Source organism: Neurospora crassa, assembly GCF_000182925.2.
Source record: "Neurospora crassa OR74A unplaced genomic scaffold supercont12.8, whole genome shotgun sequence".
NCBI classification, from domain to species: Eukaryota; Fungi; Ascomycota; class Sordariomycetes; order Sordariales; family Sordariaceae; genus Neurospora; species Neurospora crassa.
Genome location: NW_011929459.1, coordinates 21,039 through 33,761, shown reverse-complemented (window position 1 = coordinate 33,761; position 12,723 = coordinate 21,039). Strand labels below are relative to the sequence as shown.

General features: G+C 27.5%; 5 non-coding genes across 5 annotated transcripts; all 5 read right to left on the bottom strand.

The window, feature by feature from the left end:
- Position 1: 1 nt before the first annotated feature.
- Positions 2-155, bottom strand: NCU17297. Its single transcript, XR_898013.1, has one exon. It is a non-coding gene; the product is annotated as a 5.8S ribosomal RNA (ribosomal RNA).
- A 191-nt stretch (positions 156-346) lies between these two features.
- Positions 347-2,135, bottom strand: NCU15699. The gene has a single exon (XR_898012.1). It is a non-coding gene; the product is annotated as an 18S ribosomal RNA (ribosomal RNA).
- Positions 2,136-5,499: 3,364 nt separating this feature from the next.
- NCU15698 lies at positions 5,500-8,802 on the bottom strand. The gene has a single exon (XR_898011.1). It is a non-coding gene; the product is annotated as a 28S ribosomal RNA (ribosomal RNA).
- A 24-nt stretch (positions 8,803-8,826) lies between these two features.
- NCU17294 lies at positions 8,827-8,980 on the bottom strand. The gene has a single exon (XR_898010.1). It is a non-coding gene; the product is annotated as a 5.8S ribosomal RNA (ribosomal RNA).
- Positions 8,981-9,171: 191 nt separating this feature from the next.
- NCU15696 lies at positions 9,172-10,960 on the bottom strand. The gene has a single exon (XR_898009.1). It is a non-coding gene; the product is annotated as an 18S ribosomal RNA (ribosomal RNA).
- Positions 10,961-12,723: the final 1,763 nt, after the last annotated feature.

The following is a 12,723-nucleotide window of genomic DNA, read 5'->3' as shown; positions in this document are numbered from 1 at the left end:
ATAACACTCGAACAAACATACTCGCTAGAATATTAATAAGCGTAATATATATTTAAAAATTCAATAATTTACTAAATTCTACAATTCATATTACTTATTACATTTCGCTACGTTCTTTATTAATACTAGAACTAAGAAATCCATTATTAAAAGTTTTAACTTATTTAAAAGTTTATTTAAAGAAATATAAAATATTAAGAGTTTAATTTTAGTACTCCGGCGGGCAGCCTCCCGCAAATAGGAGACCCAAGGATTCGGGAAGGCCCAAAGGCCTTTCCGGACTATTAATATTAAAATAATTATACAAGTAAAATTCGCAATAGTTTATAGGAGTTTTATAATTCTATAATAATCCTTCTACTAATTTACTAATAAAGACCTTATTACAACTTTTACTTCCTCTAAATAATTAAGTTTAAATAGCTTTCCGGCCCTAAGTAATTATTACCGACCTCCCTAGGCTAATCTGGAAACCTTATTAAACTATTTAATTGGTAGTAATAATAAACGGTATATATAAAAGGTAGGAATGTAATTAATGCAAACTAATAATTTATACTTATTAAAAATTCCTTATTAAAGAGTAATAATTATAATACTCTATCCCTAATATAATACAATTTAATAAGATTACCCGGACTTTCTAACTAAAGAAATATTTACTAATTATATTAGTATAGCGCGCGTACGGCCTAAAATATCTAAGGGCATTACAAACCTATTATTACTTTAAATTTCTATTAGTTTAAACCGATAATCCCTTTAAAAAGTTAACGTACTACTAAAATAATATAAACTATTTAATAAGTTAAAGTCTCATTCGTTATTGTAATTAAATAAATAAATTACTCTACTAATTAAAAACGGCTATATACTACTACCTACGAAATTAAGAAAGAGCTCTCAATTTATTAATCCTTATTGTATTTAAACCTAATAAATTTCCCTATATTAAATTAAATTAAACCGCAAACTCCACCCCTAGTAGTACCCTTCTATCAATTTCTTTAAATTTCAACCTTACAACTATATTCCCCTAGGAGCCCAAATATTTTAATTTATTATAAAGTGCCAAACGGGTTAAAAAATAATACTATCTAATCCTTAATTGGTATAGTTTATAATTAAGACTACAACGGTATTTAATTGTCTTCAATCCCCTAACTTTCATTCCTAATTAATAAAAATATCCTTAGTAAATATTTTTACAATAATTAATCTTTAATAAATTTAAGAATTTTACTTCTAATAATTAAATATTAATACCCCCGACTATCCCTATTAATTATTATAATAATCTTAAAAACTAATAAAATAGAACTATACGTCCTATTCTATTATTCTATACTAGTATATTCGAATATAGGCCTTCTTTAAGTAATCTAATTTATTTATAGTAAAAGTCCTAATTCCCCGACATACCCAATAAAGGGCATACAGTTCTCTAGGAAAAAAGGCCCAACCTAATTAATATATATAATAAAGCGGACCGACGGGCCGAGTCTAAGGTTTAATTACGAACTTTTTAACCTTAATAACTTTAATATACGCTATTAGAATTAGAATTACTACGGCTACTAATACCAAATTTACCCTCTAATTATTCCTTATTAAGGGATTTAAATTATATTTATTCTAATTATAAAACTTAAAAGAGCCCTATATTAATATTTATTATTACTACCTCCCCGTATTAGGATTAGGTAATTTATACGCCTACTACCTTCCTTAAATATAGTAGCCATTTCTCAAACTCCTTCTCTAAAGTCGAGCCTTAACCCTCCATTACCCATTATCACTATAGCTAGCCAAAACCCAACCGTTAAAAATTAATAGAATAGAAATTTAAATAAACCATCGCTAGCGCAAAGCTATACAATTCGAAAAATTATTATAAATTACTAATTAGCCCCAAAGGGTATTAGTTTTTAATTTAATAAATATACCCCTTCCGAAGTCGGGGTTTTTAATATATATTAACTCTAGAATTACTACAATTATCTATATAGTAAGGTACTATCAAATAAACTATAATTAATTTAATAAGCTATTTACAATTTTGTAATTTAATTACTTAAACTTAAATATATATAATTTAATTTTTAAAATAAATATATAACTACTAATAAAATTAATTAAATAACTATCGTACGCCTAAAAAGGCTAACCGCTTATAAACGAATAAAAGAATTTATAAAATTATAAAAGTAAGTAGTCCGAAGCTCGTATAGTAAGGCCGAACTTACTTCGAAATATATATCTACTTTCCCCTCCTAAATTCCCTAAAGTACAATCGGTAGAAGGATAGGAAAGTATAGAACGCCTTTCGTATACCACTTATACGCCCTAAGAGGAAGTCTAATACAAAAAGTTCTACCCGAAGGCTTCCTTAATTAGCCAGTACCTCTAGCAATTTATAAATAAATTTAATTAACGGCCAATTATCTATAAAACCTACCCCTCAATATTTATAGGATACTCCCTAGCGCCTATAGGATTTTCTTAAATACTATCCAATAAAAATAAAGCCCTTATTAGAATAATACTAAAGTAATTCGTATTATTAATATTAATTCCCTAATAAACTATAGAGAACTATATAATAATAACGCTCTATAAATTAAAATTTAATTTCCTTTACAAATTACTATAAGAAGGTACTTAGACTATAAATTAGAATAACCCTCCTACAAAAAGCTTCCAAATAGAACAAGCCTTATATATTCTTATTTATACTTATAAAAGGGAGCCGGAAGTAGGGACGACTAAATAATCTTACTACTTATTCTTTCTTATTACTCTCTACCACTCCTTCTTATATACCTTCTAACTTCGAATCTAGGGATAATATAGCCCGACAATCTAAACTACAATTTTTTAATTCCCGCGAAATTCCCTAATATAGGAAATTTTAAAAATCGATTTATAGTTACCCAACTACCCAACTAGGTCGCACCTTCTTAAGAATCTCGCTCTAAATTTATAAAAACTACACCTTCCTTATTAAATTAATTATACCTTCCTTACCTACCCGGTTATTCCTACCTACCTTACACTTAATAAGTATTACCTACCTACTACTTTTTTCTTTTCAACTTTAATTTTACCTTTTTTATATAAGCCTATCGTACTTACCCTATAGTTCTTACCTACCCTATATTTAATAAATACTACCTACTTACAATTTTCCTTTTTAAAACTTCGGCTTCCAAAGGTCGATTACACCTTCTTTACCTACCCGGTCGTTCTTACCTACCTTATATTTAATAAATACTACCCTTTACTACCTTTCCCTCTTCTACCTTTTTAACTTCAGCCGCGCCTTTCTTATATAAAGTAAATATACCTACCTTATAATATCTACTCAAACTATATTTCTACTAAATAAAAAACTAATTACTTTTTATCTTCCTTAATATAATTTATAATATCTTATAACTATACTAAAAGTATTTATATTACTCTTATTTTTTTCTTTTTATATTTACTAATTTAACCTTCTTTATTAATATATTAACCTCAATATATCCTCCCTACTTATATAATTAAAGCCACTTAATACCCTACCTATTCTACTAACTATTTATACCCCTTAAATTCTACTACCCTTCTTCTTCTACTACTTTTAAAATTTCTTTTTTTTTTTTCTTTTTTTCTTCTTTTTCTTCTTTCCTACTATCAATTATTTACCTACCCTTCCCTAACAATTTATTTAAGACCGTATAAATTCTAATTAATCGACTTAGTCGCCTCCAAATACCTTCTTCTTCCTATATTTATAAAAAAAACCTCTACCCTTATTATAATCCGGCTCCTACTATTTTAAAAGTATTTATTTACTTTATAAACGCCTTTACTTAATAAAGATTTGGAGGTAGAATAAGAGGACGAAAAGAAGAATAAAAAGAAAAAGAAAGGAAGAAGCTTACTAAGGGGGCAAGATATTATAAAAGTAAAAAGGTAGAAGGAAAGTAAGAAAAATATATATAAAAAAAAAAAAAAAAAAAAAAAAAAAAAAAAAAAAAAAAAAAACAAAGAAAAGAAGAATAAGAACCTTCTTTATTTTATTTATATATTAATTATATTACTTTTTTATTTTTGTATAAATATAATATAAAAGAAGGGAACGGAGGGGGGTTTGGAGGTATAAGGAAAGAAATATTAAGAGAGGAAAGCTTTAAAAAGAGGTTAAAAGTTAAAAAGAAAAAAGAAAAAGGAAGAGAAAAGAAAAAAAGGACTAAAATGAAGGAAGATGGAGAGGAAAGGAAAGGGAGGAGGAAGAGTAATAAAGAAAATAAAAGTAGGAAGAAGAAAGAGGGAGGAGAAAAAGAAGAAAAAAAAAAAATAAATAAATAAAAAAGGAAAAGAAAAAGAAGAAAGAAATTTTCACTCCCCCCCTAAAAATTAAATTATTCTTAGTCCAAGTAACTTACCTACTACCTCGCCTACCCAAAAATTAAAAAGATAGCTTCCCTTTTTATACTTTTACTTTATATAAAAATACAATCCTATACAACCTTTTCCTACCTACCCTACTACATCTTCTAATAAAAAAATTATAAATACCTTTATTCAACTACATAGCTTTTTTACTTATTTACCCCCTCTTACTACTACCCTACTTTTTCTTTTAATAAACCCCTTCTAATAGGAGTTAGAAAATAACCCCTTAGCCCCCCCAAACCTCTCGGTCCTTCTTACCTACCTTATATAGGCCCTCGCCCTTATTTTCCTAATATAATTACTATTTATATAAAAATTCTATACCTAAACGCACCTACTTACCCTATATACCTAACCTACCTAAACGCACTTACCTACCCTCTCTTCTCTATACTACCTTATATAATTCGAATACGCTTACTTACCTAGTACTATACCTAACCCGGTTGTAAATATATTTACTTATTTAAAACTATAAACTTATTTAAAAATTATTCGCCTACCTAATCGCTCCTACCCCGCCGCCGCTCGGTCGGTCGCTCTTACTTACCCTACCTACTATAGCTACTAAGATTTATAAAAGCCCAGCCCGGCTATACCTATATATATTATACTAGTTGACGCTTCCTTAGGTATATATTATATATAATTATTAAGCTTTCTATAAGCTAACTACTAATATAGTAAACCCCTTATACCCGGCCCGCCCGCGCCCCTAGAATAATATTATCTAAACCCGGGAAATACTAAACTTAACTAAGTCCCCTTCCTATCCCTACTTACCCTACACTTTCCCTCTAACAAAGTACTTTCGCCTTCTCGGGCTCTAGTAACTAAATCTCGAGGGGACCCCCTAATAAATACCTACTTATTAAACAGACCCTTCTACTAGAAAATTTAAACGAAGGAGGGCTTACTCTTAGTAAATTATAATAATAAAGCTATTCTACTACTTATAAAACCCTTTTATACATCTAAATCGTTTATAAAGGATTTAATTTAATATATATTAAAATTACAATATACAAATTACTATTAGCTACTTCAAAGCCAATAGAGGAATCGCTTATTAAAATACGAAGCCGGAGCCTATTCTTATATATCTATAATATATTAAAAGTATTATTGTATTCTAATATAGATTCTAACTTAGAAGCGTTTAATTATTATCCAACAAATAGTAGCGTTATAGTACTACCTAATCGAATAACTGCAAAAACCAATTATTTAAATAAGCAGTTCCTTTTATACTAAATTTAATTACTATTATAATAAAGTTATTAATAGGGTAAAACTAACCTATCTTATAATAATTTAAACCCAATTCACATTCCCTATTAATAAGTAAATAATCTAACGCTTACCGAATTCTACTTTAATATAATAGGAAAAACTAATATTAAAGGATTAAAAAACAATATCGCTATAAATGTTTAATTACTACAAACCAATTATCCCTATAATAACTTTTCTAGTACCTCTAATTTTAAATTTCGAGGGATTAAAGGATTAATAAGCTATATTTTTATAGTTTGTATTCATACTAAAAATTAAAATTAAAGGGACTTTTACCCTTTTATTCTACTAAAAATTTCTATTCTCTATAAACCCCCCTTAAAACACCTATATTATAATTTAATAAATATACCGCCCCAGCCAAACTCCCTACCTAATAATATCTTTAATCCGGGTCGGCCCGCGAAGGACCTTAAAACTAGAAGTTAAACGAAAATCCAGCCCCGTTTAATTAAATAAATAAAAAAACAATAGGAATAATAGTATTTTACTAGCGCTAAAGCTCCTACTTATTCTATACCTCCTATATCTTTTTACAATATTAAACTAGAATTAAACTCAATAAAGTCTTCTTTCTCTACTAATTCTACCAAACCCGTTCCCTTAACTATAGTTTCGCTAAATAGTAGATAGGGATAATAGGAATCTTATTAATCTATTTATATATATTACTAATTAAATAATAAAATATTTAACTACTTTAAGAAAATTATAATTACTCCCGCCGTTTACCCGCACTTAATTAAATTTCTTTACTTTAATATTCAAAATACTAAATAAAAATCATATTATATTAATACCACTTTCTAACTATTGTAATACTATATTTTAATTAAATAATTAAATTCCCCTTATTTATACTAATTTTAAATTAATTATTAAACGTATGCCGGACGACCGAAGTCTATTAAAAACTTCTATATCCGGATACTAAAAACCGCCGGCTAATTACCCAACTAATAGTAATCTATTCCTAAGGTATCTACCTAAAGCCTAATATACTTAACCCTTAGAACTAATCCTTTTCCCGAAATTATAAATCTATTTTACTAACTTCCCTTATTTATATTATTCTATTAACTAAAAATTATTTACCTTAGAAACCTACTATAATTATAAATACAACCTAACGTAAGAATTATTCCCTCCCGCGGATTTTTAAAGGATATTAAAAATGTACCGGACCTAATAAAAATATCGGGCTCTTCCGGCTATTAAACCCTATTTCCAAATAAACTATTTTTAAAGTAATAGACTGTTAAGAAGAAAAAAGAATTCTACCCGGGGCCCCCGCTATTATCTTTATATTTAATTACGTTACTATATAAAACCTATATTTAAATACTGGAATATTAACCAACTTCCCTTTTACTATACGGAATATAAATACCCCTTTAAAACGGAACTTCCCTATAGTTTAAGATCGATTAACTTATATCCAACCGCTATTTATATAGAACCTTTCCCCACTTCAATCCTTTAAATTCTTATTAAAATATTTACTATTACTACTAAAATCTATACTAGAGGCCGTTCGACCTAAATTCACGCCCTAAGCTTCATTACTAACCTCTATAGCTACTTACTCTTTAAAGTATTATTTCTACCCTAAGGGCGGGGTATAAATAGGATACTTAAGTGCTATCTATTTTTAAGGCTAATATATTCGGTAAATAAATTATTATATAATCTTTAGTAAATTCCAACTTCTATAGCTACTATCCTACTATTAAAATATATTAACGCCTTTTATAATATCTAATAAACATCTACTCTAATACTTTAACCCCGTATTTAATTTATCCTACATTACTAATTCTATTTACTAAAAATAGCCTACTAATATTAGTATATTCGAATACCTACGTTCAATTAAATAATAAAGGCTTCTTATATATTTAAAGTTTAAAAATAAATAAAAGCTAAAAAACGCCCCCGAATCCCTAATTATTCGCTTTACCTTATAAAACTAAAGAATAATATTATTATCCTAAAGGAAACTTCGGCGGTAACTAACTACTAAATAGTTCAATTAATCTTTCGCCCCTATACTTAAATTTAATAATTAATTTATATATTAAAACCGTTACAAACCTCTACTAAAATTTCCTCTAACTTTATTCTATTTAAATATAATTTACTATTTTTCAAATCCAAAGTTTAATACTCTTACTTAAATCCATCTAAATATATTAAAATCGGTCAATAATATACCGAAACTCTCACTTATATTCACTTTCATTATACGTATAGGTTTTATACCTAAATACTTATATAAAACTTTAATTCCTTAATTTATATTTCAAAATAGATTGTTAATAACTATTATACTAATATCCTTATAAATACACAAACCTCAATCCTAGCGAAAACATTACACCCAAAACTATAATACTCCCAAAGGAGCTATATTCCCTAAACTTTTATCCCCCTACCAAAACTAATACTAACTTAAATTATCCTAAATATACTAATAAGAATACCAGATAATCGGAATAGTGTAAATCTAATTACAAACGCTTTCCTTTTAATAATTTTATATACTATTTAACCCTCTTTTTAAAATACTTTTCATTTTTCAATTACTCTACTTATATACTATCAATCTCTAACCAATATTTAACTTTAAAAGAAATTTACCTCCTATTTTAAATAATATTCCCAAACTACTCAACTTATCGAAGGAACTTTACATTAAATCAACATCCAACTATATAAAACTCTTACCCTCTATAGCGCCCTATTCTAAGGAATTCAAAAGGTGCTTTACTAAAAGCTTCTTCTATAAATTACAATTCGGACCGAAGCTAGATTTCAAATTTAAACTATTACTACTTTACTCACCATTACTAGGACAATCCCTATTAATTTCTTTTTCTCTACTTATTAATATACTTAAATTCAATAAGTATTCCTACCTAATCCAAGGTCAACCTTAGAAATAAAGGGTTTTACAATAAGAATCCGCCGTACGACTATAACAATATAAAATTACTACACTCAATATAATTAATAAGCCCACTACTAATTTTAAAGGACTATAAATAACCGCAAATCCCTAATACAAATAGAGTTTAATAATTAAAATAACGTTCGAACAAACATACTCGCCAAAATACTAATAAATATAATATATATTCAAAAATTCAATAATTCACTAAATTCTATAATTTACATTACTTATCGCATTTCGCTACATTCTTTATTAATACTAGAACTAAGAGATCTATTATTAAAAGTTTTAATTTATTTAAAAGTTTACTCAAAGAGATATAAAATATTAAAAATTTAATTTCAATACTCCGGCGGGCAACCTCCCGCGAATAGGAAACCCAAGGATTCGGGAGGGCCCGAAGGCCTTTTTGGACTACTAATACCAAAATAATTATATAAATAAAATTCGCAATAATTTATAGGAGTTTTATAATTCTATAATAATCCCTCCACTAATTTACCAATAGAGACTTTATTATAACTTTTACTTCCTTTAAATAACTAAATTTAAATAACTTTCCGGCCCTAAATAGTCGTTACCAACCTCCCTAAACTAATCCGGAAGCCTTACTAAACTATTTAATTAATAGTAGCGACGGGCAGTATATATAAAGGGCAGGGACGTAATTAATATAAATTAATAATTTACATTTACTAGGGATTCCTTATTAAAGAGTAATAATTATAATACTCTATCCCTAATACAATACAATTTAACAAAATTACCCGGACCTTCCGGCCAAAGGAATACTTACTAACTATATTAATATAGTATATATACAGCCTAGAATATTTAAAGGTATTATAAACCTATTATTACCTTAAACTTCTATTGGCTTAAACTAATAGTCCTTCTAAAAAGCTAATGTACTACTAAAGTAATATAGATTATTTAATAAATTAAAATCTCGTTCGTTATTATAATTAAATAAATAAATTATTCTACTAATTAAGAATAGCTATATACTATTACCTATAAAATTAAAAAAGAATTCTTAATTTATTAATCCTTATTATATTTAAACTTAATAAATTTCCCTATATTAAATCAAATTAAACCGCAAACTCCACCCCTAGTAATACCCTTCCATTAATTTCTTTAAATTTTAACCTTACAACTATACTCCCCCAAGAGCCCAAATATTTTAATTTATTGTAAAGTACCAAACGGGTCAAAAAATAATACTGTCCAATCCCTAATCGGTATAATTTATAATTAAAATTATAATAATATTTAATTGTCTTTAATCCCCTAACTTTCGTTCCTAATTAATAAAAACATCCTTAGTAAATATTTTCGTAATAATTAATCTTCAATAAATTTAAGAATTTTACTTCTAATAATTAAATATTAATACCTCCGACTATCCCTATTAATTATTATAATAATCCTAGAAACTAATAAAATAGAACTATATATTCTATTTTATTATTCTATACTAGTATATTCGAATATAGGCCTTCTTTAAGCAATCTAATTTATTTATAATAAAAGTCCTAATTCCCTAACACACCCAATAAAGGGTATATAATTCTCTAAGAAAAAAGGCCTAACCCAATTAATACATATAGTAAAACGGACTAATAGGCCGAGCCCAAGGTTTAACTATAAGTTTTTTAACTTTAATAATTTTAATATACACTATTAGAGCTAAAATTACCGCAATTACTAATACTAAACTTACCTTCCAATTATTCCTCATTAAGGAATTTAAATTATATTTATTCTAATTATAAAACTCAAAAAAGCCCTATATTAGTATTTATTATTACTACCTCCCTGTATTGGAATTAGGTAATTTACACGCCTACTACCTTCCTTAAATATAGTAGCCGTTTTTTAAACTCCTTCTCCGGGGTCGAGCCCTAACCCTCCGTTACCTATTATTACTATAGTTAGCCAAAACCCAGCCGTTGAAAATTAATAGGGTAGAAATTTAAATAAACCATCGCTAGCGTAAGGCTATATAATTCGAAAAGTTATTATAAATTACTAATTAGCCCCGAAGGGTATTAGTTTTTAATTTAATAAATATACCCCTTCCGAAATTAGGGTTTTTAATATATATTAGTTCTAGAATTACTATAGTTATTTATATAATAAAGTACTATTAAATAAACTATAACTAATTTAATAAGCTATTTGCAATTTTACAGTTTAATTACTTAAATTTAAATATATATAGTTTAATCTTTAAAATAAGTATATAACTACTAGTAGAATTAATTAAATAACTATTATACGCCTAAAAAGGCTAACTATTCGCAAACGAACGGAAGAGTTTATAAAATTATAAAAGTAAGTAGTCTAAAGCTCGTACAATAGGGCCGAACTTACTTCGAAATATATATTTACTTTCCCCTCCTAAATTCCCTAGAGCACAATCGGTAAAAGGACGGAAAAGTATAAAGCACCTCTCATATACCGCTTATACGCTTTAAAAAGAGGTTTAATATAGAAGGTTCTACCCGAAGGCTTCCCCAATTAACTAGTACCCCCGGCGGCTTATAGATAAATTTAGCTAACGGCTAATTATTTATAGAACCTACCCCTCGGCGCTTATAGGGTATTCTCTAGCGCTTATAGGATTTTCTCAAATACTACCTAATAAAAGTAAAGCCCTTACTAAAACGGTATTAAAATAGCTCGTACTATTAATATTAATTCCCTAATAAACCGTAGGGAACTATATAATAATAATATTCTATAAACTAAAATTTAATTTCCTTTATAAATTACTATAAGAAAGTACTTAAACTATAAGCTAGAGCAGCCCTCTTATAAAAAGCTTCTAAATAGAGCAAGCCCTATATATCCTTACCTATACTTATAAAAGGGAGCCGGAAGTAAGGACAACCGAATAATCTTACTACTTACTCTTTCTTATTACTCTCCGCTACTCCTTTTTATATACCCTCCAACTTCGAGTCTAGGGATAGTACAACCTGACGGTTTAAGCCGCAACTTTTCAACTCCTACGAAATTCCCTAATATAAAAAATTTTAAAAATCGATTTATAGTTACCCAACTACCCAATTAAATCGTACCTTCTTAAAAATCTCACTCTAAATTTACAAAAACTACACCTTCTTTATTAAATTAATTATACCTTCCTTACTTACCTAATTATTCCTACCTACCCTATACTTAATAAATACTACCCGCTTACTACTTTTTTCTTTTTAATTTTAATTTTACCTTTCTTATACAAGCCTATTATATTTACCCTATAATTCTTACTTACCCTATACTTAATAAACACTACCTACTTGCAATTTTCCTTTTTAAAATTTCAACTTCTAAAAATCGATTGTACCTTCTTTACCTACCCAATTATTCTTACCTACCCTACACTTAATAAGTACCACCCTTTACTACCTTTCCCTCTTCCACCTTTTTAACCTCAACCGCACCTTTCTTATATAAAGTAAACATACCTACCCTACAACATCTACTCAAACTATATTTCTATTAAATAAAAAGCTAACTACTTTTTATTTTCCTTAATATAATTTACAATATTTTATAATTATACTAAAAGTATTTATATTACTCTTATCTTTTTCTTTTTATATTTACTAATTCAACCTTCTTTATTAATATACTAACCTTAATATATCCTCCCTACCTATACAATTAAAGTTACTTAATACCCTACTTACTCTACTAACTATTTATACCCCCTAAATTCTACTACCCTTCTTCTTCTACTACTTTTAAAATTTCTTTTTTCTTTTTCTTTTTTTCTTCTTTTTCTTCTTTCCTACTATCAATTATTTACCTACCCTTCCCTAACAATTTATTTAAGACTGTATAAATTCTAATTAATCGATTTAATCGCCTCCGAATACCTTCTTCTTCTTATATTTATAAAAAAAACCTCTACCCTTATTATAATCCGGCTCCTACTACTCTAAAAGTATTTATTTACTTTATAAACGCCCTTACCTAATAAAGATTTAGAAGTAGAATAAGAGGACGAAAAGAAG